Genomic DNA, 12409 nt, shown 5'->3' on the forward strand with positions numbered 1-12409 from the left:
GATATAGTTGTTAAGTCTGCTTTGTGTTTTTACCTCCTTCTTCCCATGCTTTTCCTTTTTTAAGTGAATGGTGGCTACCTTGATGCTGTCACAGAAAACAGGCTCAGATAAGAAGGATGGACACCAACCACGACCCTCAATCTGATTTTTTTTCTTTTTTTTTTTATTGAAGTATGGTTGATTTACAATGTTGTGTTAGTTTCAGGTATACAGCAAAGTGATTCAATTAAACATATATATATATATATATATTCAGATTCTTTTCCCTTATGCAAATGTGCTCAGTCATGTCTGACTCTTTGCTACCCCATGGACTGTAGCCCTCCAGGCTCCTCTGTCCAGGGGATTTTCCAATTAAGAATACTGGAGTGGGTTGCCATTTCCTCCCCCAGGGGATCTTCCCAACCTGGGGAATGAACCCTCATCTCCTACATTGACAGGTGGATTCTTTACCACTGAACCACCAGGGAAGCTCTTTTCCCCTATAGGTTATTATAAAACATTGACTACAGTTCCCAGTGCAATACAGTGATTTTTGCTTCAGGGCAGAGTCCCTCTGTTTAACTGAGGAGTCTTTTCTTTTTCTTTTTTTTTTTAACCTGAGGAGTCTTAATGTGTCTTGTGTCAAGTGCTTAAGCAGTCCCTAAGCTGGGGCCTGGTGGCTGACACGATTGCAGCTGTTAGGCTGGGGAGAGATAATGAGGCCAAATGCATTTAGATTATATATTACAGACACCACATAGGCAAGATCAGCATGGTCTCCGCTCCCCACGTCCCTCGTCCCACAGCATCATACTGAACAAGAGGAGCCAAATGACTGAACACCAGTGTGCTAAGTCGTTTTGCTAGGGGGAGGCCAATTCTAAACTACAGTCAAGCAGTTTTCTAGATAGCCATGGAAGTTGGCAGCTGTAGCCTGGCGGGTAGTGGGGTGGGTAGAAAGGGTTGCCCTCCCCAGAACCAGGGAGATGGGTGAGAAATGGCCTTGTGGCAGTCTGCCACAAGATAGTGAGGGGAAACTGCCTTGCAGCAGCTCCCTGTCCTTATCTCCCTTTGTTCCAGGAGGAATCACGGAGCCTTCTGCCAAGTCTGGTCAGACTACCGACAAGCCCTGCTTCTGTGACCTATATGGACATGTGCAAGGCCACCAGCATGTCCTGATACAGCTTGTCCCTTACACTCTGTTGCACAAAGCCTCTTTCAGTCTTCTCTCTTGTCGTTGGGGATTCAAAAGCAGGCAGCTTTTCTAACCCTGTGTTCCCCAATTTTTTCCCTCTTTTCCTTTTTGTCATTGAATCTGCCAATTCTGGCCTGAGCTTTTCATTTTCTTGGAAAAATACCTTGTTAAACACACCAAGTAACCATCAATACACACTATGAACACTTCCTTCTATCCTCTTTCCCTAAAGCCATTGGCTCAGTCACGTGTAGAATCATCATCGTGGCATGTCAGCTCTTAGTTGCAGCACGTGGGATCTTTAGGTGGCACGCAGAATCTACTTCCCTGACCAGAGATTGAACCTGGGCTTCCTGCATTGGGAGCTTGGAATCTTAACCACTGGACCACCAGAGATATCCCCTGATGTCTTTTTAATACAGGTGTTACCTTAATCAAGCCTTTCACACCATTTAGTAAAACTCTCCATCTTTCCATTGCAGAAGGCAATGGCACCCCACTCCAGTACTCTTGCCTGGAAAATCCCATGACGGAGGAGCCTGGTAGGCTGCAGTCCACAGGGTCGCTATGAGTCAGACATGGCTCAGCGACTTCATCTTCACTTTTCACTTTCATGCTTTGGAGAAGGAAATGGCAACCCACTCCAGTGTTCTTGCCTGGAGAATCCCAGGGTCGGGGGAGCCTGGTGGGCTGCTATCTATGGGGTCGCACAGAGTTGGACACGACTAAAACCACTTAGCAGCAGCAGCTGCAACCAAGGTCATCCATAGAGTAAGGTACAGAGCCATCTCTGTTGTAGCAAGCTGGAAACGTTGTAGCAAGCTGGAAAGCTACAAGCTTGCCTTGTAGCAAGGCAAAAACATGTAGGAGTATAGTTCAGTTCCATTCAGTTCACTGGCTCTGTCATGTCCGACTCTTTGCGACCCCATGAATCACTCTTTGTGACCCCATGAATCACAGCACGCCAGGCCTCCCTGTCCATCACCAACTCCCCGAGTTCACTCAAACTCATGTCCATCGAGTCAGTGATGCCATCCAGCCCTCTGTCATCCCCTTCTCCTGCCCCCAATCCCTCCCAGCATCAGGGTCTTTTCCAATGAGTCAACTCTGCATGAGGTGGCCAAAGTATTGGAGTTTCAGCTTCAGCATCAGCCCTTCCAATGAACGCCCAGGACTGATCTCCTTTAGGATGGACCGGTTGGATCTCCTTGCAGTCCAAGGGACTCTCAAGAGTCTTCTCCAACACCACAGTTCAAAAGCATCAATTCTTCGGCACTCAGCTTTCTTCACAGTCCAACTCTCAGATCCATATATGATCACTAGAAAAACCATAGCCTTGACTAGATGGACCTTTGTTGGCAAAGTAATATCTCTATTTTTCAATATGCTGTCTAGGTTGGTCATAACTTTCCTTCCAAGGAGTAAGCGTCTTTTAATTTCATGGCTGCAGTCACCATCTGCAGTGATTTTGGAGCCCCCAAAAATAAAGTCTGCCACTTTCCACTGTTTCCCCATCTATCTGCCATGAAGTGATGGGTCCAGATGCCATGATCTCAGTTTTCTGAATGTTGAGCTTTAAGCCAACTTTTTCACTCTCCTCTTTCACTTTCATCAAGAGGCTTTTTAGTTCCTCTTCACTTTCTGCCATAAGGGTGGTGTCATCTGCATATCTGAGGTTATTGATATTTCTCCCGGCAATCTTGATTCCAGCTTTTGCTTCTTCCAGCCCAGCGTTTCTCATGGTGTACTCTGCATAGAAGTTAAATAAGCAGGGTGACAATATACAGCCTTGACGTACTCCTTTTCCTATTTGGAACCAGTCTGTTGTTCCATGTCCAGTTCTAACTGTTGCTTCCTGACCTGCATATAGGTTTCTCAAGAGGCAGGTCAGGTGGTCTGATATTCCCATCTCTTGAAGAATTTTCCACAGTTTATTGTGATCCACACAATCAAAGGCTTTGGCATAGTCAATAAAGCAGAAATAGATGTTTTTCTGGAACTCTCTTGCCTTTTCGATGATCCAGTGGATGTTGGCAATTTGATCTCTGGTTCCTCTGCCTCTTCTAAATCCAGCTTGAACATCTGTAAGTTTATGGTTCATGTACTGTTGAAGCCTGGCTTGGAGAATTTTGAGCATTACATTGGTAGCCTGTGAGATGAGTGCAATTGTGAGGTAGTTTGAGCATTCTTTGGCATTGCCTCTCTTTGGGATAAGAATGAAAACTGACCTTTTCCAGTCCTGTGGCCACTGCTGAGTTTTCCAAATTTCCTGGCATATTGAGTGCAGCACTTTCACAGCATCATCTTTTAGGATTTGAAATAGCTCAACTGGAATTCCATCACCTCCACTAGCTTTGTTCGTAGTGATGCTTTCTAAGGCCCACTTGACTTCACATTCCAGGATGTCTGGCTCTAGGTGAGTGATCACACCATCGTGATTATCTGGGCTGTGAAGCTCTTTTTTGTACAGTTCTTCTGTGTATTCTTGCCACCTCTTCTTAATATCTTCTGCTTCTGTTAGGTCCATACCATTTCTGTCCTTTATCGAGCCCATCTTTGCATGAAAAGTTCCCTTGGTATCTCTAATTTTCTTGAAAAGATCTCTAGTCTTTCCCATTCTGTTGTTTTCCTCTATTTCTTTGCATTGATTGCTGAGGAAAGCTTTCTTATCTCTCCTTGCTATTCTTTGGAACTCTGCATTCAGAGGCTTATATCTTTCTTTTTCTCTTTTGCTTTTCACTTCTCTTCTTTTCACAGCTATTTGTAAGGCCTCCTCAGATAGCCATTTTGCTTTTTTGCGTTTCTTTTCCTTGGGGATGGTCTTGATCCCTGTCTCCTGTACAATGTCACGAACCTCCGTCCATAGTTCCTCAGGCACTCTATCTATCAGATCTAGACCCTTAAATCTATTTCTCACTTCCACTGTATAGTCATAAGGGATTTAATTTAGGTCATACGTGAACAGTCTAGTGGTTTCCCCCACTTTCTTCAATTTAAGTCTGAATTTGGCAATAAGGAGTTCATGATCTGAGCCACAGTCAGCTCCCGGTCTTGTTTTTGCTGACTGTATAGAGCTTCGCCATCTTTGGCTGCAGAGAATATAATCAATCTGTTGACCATCTGGTGATGTCCATGTGTAGAGTCTTCTCTTGTGTTGTTGGAAGAGGGTGTTTGCTATGACCAGTGCGTTCTCTTGGCAAAACTCTATTAGCCTTTGCCCTGCTTCATTCCGTACTCCAAGGCCAAATTTGCCTGTTACTCCAGGTGTTTCTTGACTTCCTACTTTTGCATTCCAGCCCCCTATAATGAAAAGGACATCTTTTTGGGGTGTTAGTTCTAAAAGGTCTTGTAGGTCTTGCCTGGAAAATCCCATGGATGGAGGAGCCTGGTAGGCTGCAGTCCATGGGGTCGCTAAGAGTCGGACACGACTGAGCGACTTCACTTTGACTTTTCAGTTTCATGCTTTGGAGAAGGAAATGGCAACCCATTCCAGTGTTCTTGCCTGGAGAATCCCAGGGAAGGGGGAGTCTGGTGGGCTACCGTCTCTGGGGTTGCACAGAGTCGGACACACCTGAAGCAACTTAGCAGTAGTAGCAGCAGAAGCAACTTAGCAGCAGCAGCTGCAACCAAGGTCATCCATAGGGTAAGGTACAGAGCCTTCTCTGTTGTAGGAAGCCTGAAACATTGTAGCAAGCTGGAAACGTTGTAGCAAGCTGGAAAGCTACAAGCTTGCCTTGTAGCAAGGCAAAAACATGTAGGAGTATGCTTGGGAGGTTCTTTATAAGGGCAGGCTGAAAGTGGCACATGCAGTTTGTTCGCACATTCCTTTGCTATCGTTTCATTGCCTGGCCATACCTAACTGCAAAAGAGGCTTGGGAAATGTGTCCCCAAGAAGACACAGAAAACCTGGATTAGGTAAGCAGCTATCCATCTCTGTCAAGGGGTGCTGTGGAACAGTGCATTCGCAGTGTGAGGGTTGTGAGAAGTGGCTGAATTCTGGGTTTATATTGAAGGTAGAGACATCAGAGGAGAAGGCAATGGCACCCCACTCCAGTATTCTTGCCTGGAAAATCCCATGGACGGAGGAGCCTTGTAGGCTGCAGTCCATGGGGTCGCTAAGAGTCGGACACGACTGAGCGACTTCACTTTCATGCATTGGAGAAGGAAATGGCAACCCACTCCAGTGTTCTTGCCTGGAAAATCCCAGGGATGGGGGAGCCTGGTGGGCTGCCGTCTATGGGGTTGCACAGAGTCAGACGCGACTGAAGCGACTTAGCAGCAGCAGCAGCAGCAGAGACATCAGAATTGTTGATGCCAAGGTTTGGGGCTTGAATAATTTGGAAGAATAGATTGACTGTAAAAGACTATTGAGAACTCAGTTTTGACCAATGTGATCTTTCGGGTGCCTGTGAAGCTTCCATGTGGAGACATTAAAAAGGCAGTTGGATATGCAGGTTTTACAGTTCAAAGGAGGGCCCTCAGGCCCTAGATGGTATCTAAAGCCATTGGACAACACTAATGGCAGCACTGTATGTACAAATAATACTGCACAAATTTCATTCATTCCATAAAGTCCATTTTTTCACCTTTTTGAGATTGGAATGTATGTCAAAACACTCAGTCCAGTCTTCAATGATTATGACTGATGGTGTTATCTTTCCTTGGTGGTAGTACTTAAAATAATGATGTATCTTACAATTGATAGCACCTCAGATTCAGTGAAACTGTATTTATTAATGGTTGTAAAAACAATGATAATATTAAAAAAAAATTTTTTTTTTGGCTGCACTGGGTCTTCGTTGATGCTCACAGGCTTTCTCTGGTTAGGTGAAAGGGGGCTACTCTAGTGGAGGCTTCTCTTGTTGCAGATCACAGGCTCTAAAGCGTGGGCTCAGTAGTCGTGGTACACAGGGTTAGTTGCCCTGAGGCTTGTACGATCTTCCTGGACCAGGGATCGAACTGGTGTCCCCTGCATTGCAACACGGATTCTAAACCACTGGTGGCTCAGATGGTAAAGAATCTGCCTGCAATGTGGGAGATTTGGGTTTGATCCCTGGGTCGGGAAGATCTCCTGGAGAAGGGAATGGCAACCCACTCCTGTATTCTTGCCTGGAGAATTCCATGGACAGAGGAGCCTGGGCGGGCTACAGTCCCTGGAGTTGCAAAGCATCAGACACAACTGAGCGACTAACCCTTTCACTTTCCACCAGGGAAGCCCTGATGATAATATTTAGAGCACTGAATATTGTGCATCACACAGTGTGCTAAGCCACTTCCATGATTATCTTTACAGTATGGAAATATTCAGAGCACAGACATTGTGGCCTGACTGTGTGGGAGGCCAAATGCTTAATCTACCTGTGCCATGGTTTCCTCATCTCTAAAATAGGATGATAATAGTACCTAAGTTGGGCTTCCCAGATGGCGCTAGTGGTAAAGTGGGCAAGGCAGCCCACTCCAGTATTTATGCCTAGGGAATCCCTTGGACAGAGGAGCATGGTGGGCTACGTTCTGTAGGGTCACAAAGAGTTGGACACAACTGAAGTGACTTAGCATGCACAGTACCTAAGTTGTAGGTTTAGTAAGAGAATTAAAGGAATCGATACATGTAAAGCACTTAGAACAGTGCTGAAGTTCATTACTATTTGATAATATTATTGTTGAACCTATGAAAAATACATGTATGCACAAAATTCATCAAGCTATACGCTTTAGTGCCTTTTATCCAAGTTACCGTATAAGTTTTATGTCTAAGTAAAAGAGGAAAACAAACCAAACAAAAAAGTTTAGAGAAAGACATAATCTGTTTTCTAAATAAGAAAAAAATATGTGTACAATGATATTCACTGAAGTATTTTTGTTGGAAATTAATATAGTTATTCCAGCTTTCTTTTTACTAGAGTTACCTTGGTGTATCTTTCTCTATCCCTTCCTTTTTTTGTTTTTTTGTTTTTTTTTGGCGCACCACACAGCAAGTAGGATCTCCATTTCTGAACCAGGAATCAAACCCATGTCCCCTGCATTGGAAGGCAGAGTCTTAATCACTGAAAGTCCTCTAGCCCTTTACTTTTAATTTATCGTTTCAATTTATTTGTCTCTATATTTAAAGTGGGTTTCTTGTAGACAACAATGATTGGGGCTTGTTTTTTGTAATCTACTCTGACAGTTTTTGTATTGTATTTGATGTACTTAGAACACGGATGTTTAAAGTGATTACTGATATAGTTGGATTAATATTCCTGTTTTCTAATCATTGTCTTTGTGTGTGTGTGTTTTGTGTGTATGTGTTTGCCTTCTCTTTTTCTGCCTTTTGTCTTTTTATGAGATATAACTGTATATCACATTATATTAGCTTCAGGTGTTCAACATGATTTGTTATGTGTATGTATTGCAAAATGATCACTGCAATAAGTCTAGTTAACACCTGTCACCAGACATGGTTACAGCAAAATTCTTTTTCTTGTGATAAGGACTTTTCCTATCTACCCTCCCAGCAATCTTCAAATATTACAATACAGTATTATAAACTATAGTCACCATACTGTACATTTCATCCCCGTGGCTTATTTATTTTATAACTGGAAGTTTGTACCTTTTGATGCACTTCGCCAGTTTTGCCCACCTGCCCCCTCCATCTCTAGCAACCACCAATCTGTTCCTGTATCTATGAGCATGCTTTCATTTTATTTTTTAAAGATTTCACATAGAAGTGAGGGCATACAGTATTTGTCTGTGTCTGTCTGACTTATTTCACTTAGCATAATGCCCTCAAGGGCATCCATGTTTTTGCAGATGCCAAGATATCATCCTTTTTTTATGGCTGAATTATCCATTGTATATATCTCACATTTTCTTTATTCATCTGTTGATGGACGCTTAGGTTGTCTCCATATCTTGGCTATTGTAAATCATGCTGCAATGAACATGGGGGTTGCTGCCTTCTCTGGTTTTAACTGAACATTTTGTATATGACTCCATTTTCTCTCCTATCTTAGCATATTGGTTATATATATTTTTAGTGGTTCCCCTGGAGTTTGCCATATATATTTACAACTAGTTCAGTTCACTTTCAAATAACACTTTACCACTTCATGAGTAGTGCTAATACCTTATAATGGATTATTTTCGATTCCTCCCTCCTGTTCCTTATAACCTCCTGTCATTCATTTCAGTTATGTATTAGCTATTGCACTTATTAAGTATTGCTATTATTGCTGACATTGTTGCTATTATTATTTTGAACAAACTTATCTGTTAAATCAATTAAGAATAAGAAAAATAAATACCTTATTTTATCTTCATTTATTCCTTTTCTCTTTTTTTTTTTTTGGCCATACCATATGGCTTGTGGGATCTTAGTTCCCTGACCAGGGATCAACCTGAGGCCCATGTCAGTGAGAGCTTGGAGTCCTAACCACTGGACTGCCAGGAAAGCCCCCACTTATTCCTTTTCTAATGTCCTTTCTTTCTTTCTTTTGATCCAAGTTTCTAAACTGTATTATTGTTTTTCTTCTTTCTGAAGAACTTATTTTAACATTTCTTGAAAAGCAGATCTACTGGCAACAAATCCTCTTAATTTTTCTTTGTGTGAGAACGTGTTCATTTCTCCTTCACATTTGAAAGATAATTCACTAGATACCGAGTTCTAGGTTGGTGTTTTTTTCTTTCAACACTTGAAATGTTTCACTCAAACCTTCTCTCTTCTTGTTTGCTTGGTTTCTGAAGGAAATTCCCATGTAATTATTATTTTTGCTCCTCTATAGGTAAGGTTTCTTTATCTCCTCCAGCTTCTTTTAAGATTTTCTCTTTGTCCTTGGCTTTCTACAGTTTCAGTATGCTATGCCTAGGTATAGATTTTTTGGTATTTATCTTGGTTGGTATTCTCTAAGCTCCCTGTATCTGTGGTTTGATGTCTTATGTTTGATGTCATTAATATTGGAAAATACTCAGCAATTGTTAGTTCAAATATTTATTCATTTCCTTTTTCTCTTTCTTCACTTTTTATTATTCCCATTATGTATACATTATACCATTTATAATTGTGCCTCCTCTTCCAGTTCTTGGATATTCTATCCTGTCTTTTTCATTCTTTTTTTCCTCTTTACATTTCAATTTTAGAAGTTCCCATTAACATATATTCCAACTCACTTATTCTTTTCTTGGGCATGTCCAGTCTACTGATGAAGCCACCAAAGGCACTCATTTCTGTTTTAGTGTTTTTTATTTCTAGAAATTCTTTTAAAATCTTTCTTAGAGTTTCCAACTCTTTGCTTACGTTCTTTGTCTGTTCTTACATGTTGTCCATTGTTCCCACCAGAAGTTTTAGGATATTAATCACAGATTTTTAAAAAATTCCTTGTATGATAATTCTAACATCTTTTCTGTATCTGAGTTTAGTTCTGATACTTGCTGTCTCTTGAAACTTTTTGTCTTTTGGTATGCCTTGTAATTTTTGGTCAAAAGTCGGACATGATGTACTGGGAAAAGGAAACTAGTAAATGGCCATTTAGTGATGTGGTGGTAATGTGGGGGGGAGGGGAAGCATTCTATAGTTTATGATTAGGTCTTAGTCTTTTTGCGGGCCTGGGTCCTTGAACCATGACCTTCACAGGTACTTCTCATCCTTTCCCCCTTTCTCATGGTAGGTAAAACAGGAAGGCTAGTGGGGACTGGAGTTGAGTATTTCTCTTCCTGTTTGTAAAAGGCTACAGGGACCAACATCTCAGCCCACATCTTTTAGGCTCTAGTGATACCCAAAATAGTTCAGCAATGTTACAAAGTTTCCCTTGGGACTTCTTGGATAAGAATCTGCCTGCCAATGCAGGGGACATGGGTTCAATTCCTGGTCCAGAAAGTTTCCACATGCTGTGAGGCAACTAAGCTTGCATGCCACAACTAGTGAGCTCACCCACCTAGAGCCTGTGCTGCACAACAGAAGTCACCACAAAAGTCACCACAGTGAGAAACCCAAGTACCACAATTAGACAGTAACCTTACTCTGCAACTGGAGAAAGTTCACGCAGCAAAGAAGACCCAGCACAACCCAAAAAAAAAAGTTTCCCTTGAAGGCAGGTCTTTATCAAGGAGAACAGAATACTCTGGGCATATTTTGCAAAGGTTATTTTTCCCTCTACCTGCTGAGAAGTAGGAGGGGATTTTTCTTCAGTCTGCACAAAATATGGTGGAACTCCTAGAGGTAAAACATAGAAAATTATGGGGGCTTTCCTAAGACGGGACACCCCCACCCCCAACCTTGCGTTTTTAGCTCTCTAGTTTTTGCACACTGAATCTCCAGTGATTTATCGATTACAATTTAAGTTTTCCTACCCAGGTACTGGCTCCAGCTGCAGGCTTCTGTTCCAATGCTTCTGTTCTAGTAAACTGTAATTTTCTGTAATTGCCTGTCTCTCCCGTTTGAGGGGCAGTTAACTGTGAGATCTCAATTTTCTGATGTAAAGATTTAAAAGGAGTTGTTGATTTTCAATCTATTTACCTTTCTTCTTGTGAGGATAGGAGTGATGAATTCCAAGGTCCTTACATGCTGGATGGGAAACTGGAACTCAGCATTTTCTTATAATAGCAAAAGATTAAAAACATACCAAAAGGATGCATCGATAAATGACTGGCTATCCTTCCTTGGTAGCTCAGCTGGTAAAGAATTCGCCTGCAATGCAGGAGAACCTGGTTCGATTCCTGGGTGGGGAAGAGCCCCTGGACAAGGGAAAGGCTACCCACTCCAGTATTCTGGCCTGGAGAATTCCATGAACTGTATAGTTCATGGGGTCGCAAAGAGTCAGACATGACTGAGTGACTTTCACTTTCATCCAAATTATGCTGCATCCACCTAATGGAATACTATACAGTCAAAAAACAGAGTCAGCTCTAGAAGTCTTGATATGGAAAGATCTACCAGACATTTGAAGTGAAAAATGCATAGTGCAGAAAATAAATAGAATAATAATATTTGCTGACTGTTCTTTGAAGTGAGTGTTATTTTTTTTAAAAAAGGGGGTATGTGTATACAACTACTAATTAATACAGAAAATATAATTTTAAGAGATTAGTGGAAAATGCACCAAAATTATAGCAATCATATTTAGAAGGTGGGCCAGGGAGGGAAATGGCAACCCACTCCAGTGTTCTTGCCTGGAGAATCCCAGGGATGGGGGAGCCTGGTGGGCTGCCATCTATGGGGTTGCACAGAGTCAGACATGACTGAAGTGACTTAGCAGCAGGTCTGGTATTTCTCAGGTCTGGTATCACTCAGGTATTTCTCAGGTCTGGTATTCTCATTTCTTTAAGAATTTTCCACAGTTTATTGTGATCCACACAGTCAAAGGCTTTGGCATAGTCAATAAAGCAGAAATAGATGTTTTTCTGGAACTCTGTTGCTTTTTCTATGATCCAACGGATGTTGGCAATTTGATCTCTGGTTCCTCTGCCTCTTCTAAATCCAGCTTGAACATCTGTAAGCTCATGGTTCATGTACTATTGAAGCCTGGCTTGGAGAATTTTGAGCATTACGTTGGTAGCCTGTGAGATGAGTGCGATTGTGTGGTAGTTTGAGCATTCTTTGGCATTGCCTCTCTTTGGGATAGGAATGAAAACTGACCTTTTCCAGTCCTGTGGCCACTGCTGAGTTTTCCAAATTTCCTGGCATATTGAGTGCAGCACTTTCACAGCATCATCTTTTAGGATTTGAAATAGCTCAACTGGAATTCCATCACCTCCACTAGCTTTGTTCGGAGTGATGCTTCTTAAGGCCCACTTGACTTCACATTCCAGGATGTCTGGCTCTAGGTCAGTGATCACACTATCATGATTATCTGGGTCGTGAAGCTCTTTTTTGTACGGTTCTTCTGTGTATTCTTGCCACCTCTTCTTAATATCTTCTGCTTCTGTTAGGTCCATACCATTTCTGTCCTTTATTGTGCCCATTTTTGCATGAAAAGTTCCCTTGGTATCTCTAATTTTCTTGAAGAGATCTCTAGTCTCTCCCATTCTATTGTTTTCCTCTATTTCTTTGCATTGATCACTGAGGAAGGCTTTCTTATCTCTCCTTGCTGTTTTTTGGAACTCTGCATTCAAATGGGTATATTTTTCCTTTTCTCCATTGCCTTTCACTTCTCTTCTTTTCTCAGCTATTTGCAAGGCCTCCTCAGACAACCATTTTGCCTTTTTGCATTTCATTTTCTTGGGGATGCTCTTGATCACTGCCTCCTGTACAATGTC

Source organism: Bubalus bubalis, chromosome X (assembly GCF_019923935.1).
Source record: "Bubalus bubalis isolate 160015118507 breed Murrah chromosome X, NDDB_SH_1, whole genome shotgun sequence".
Classification (NCBI taxonomy): domain Eukaryota; kingdom Metazoa; phylum Chordata; class Mammalia; order Artiodactyla; family Bovidae; genus Bubalus; species Bubalus bubalis.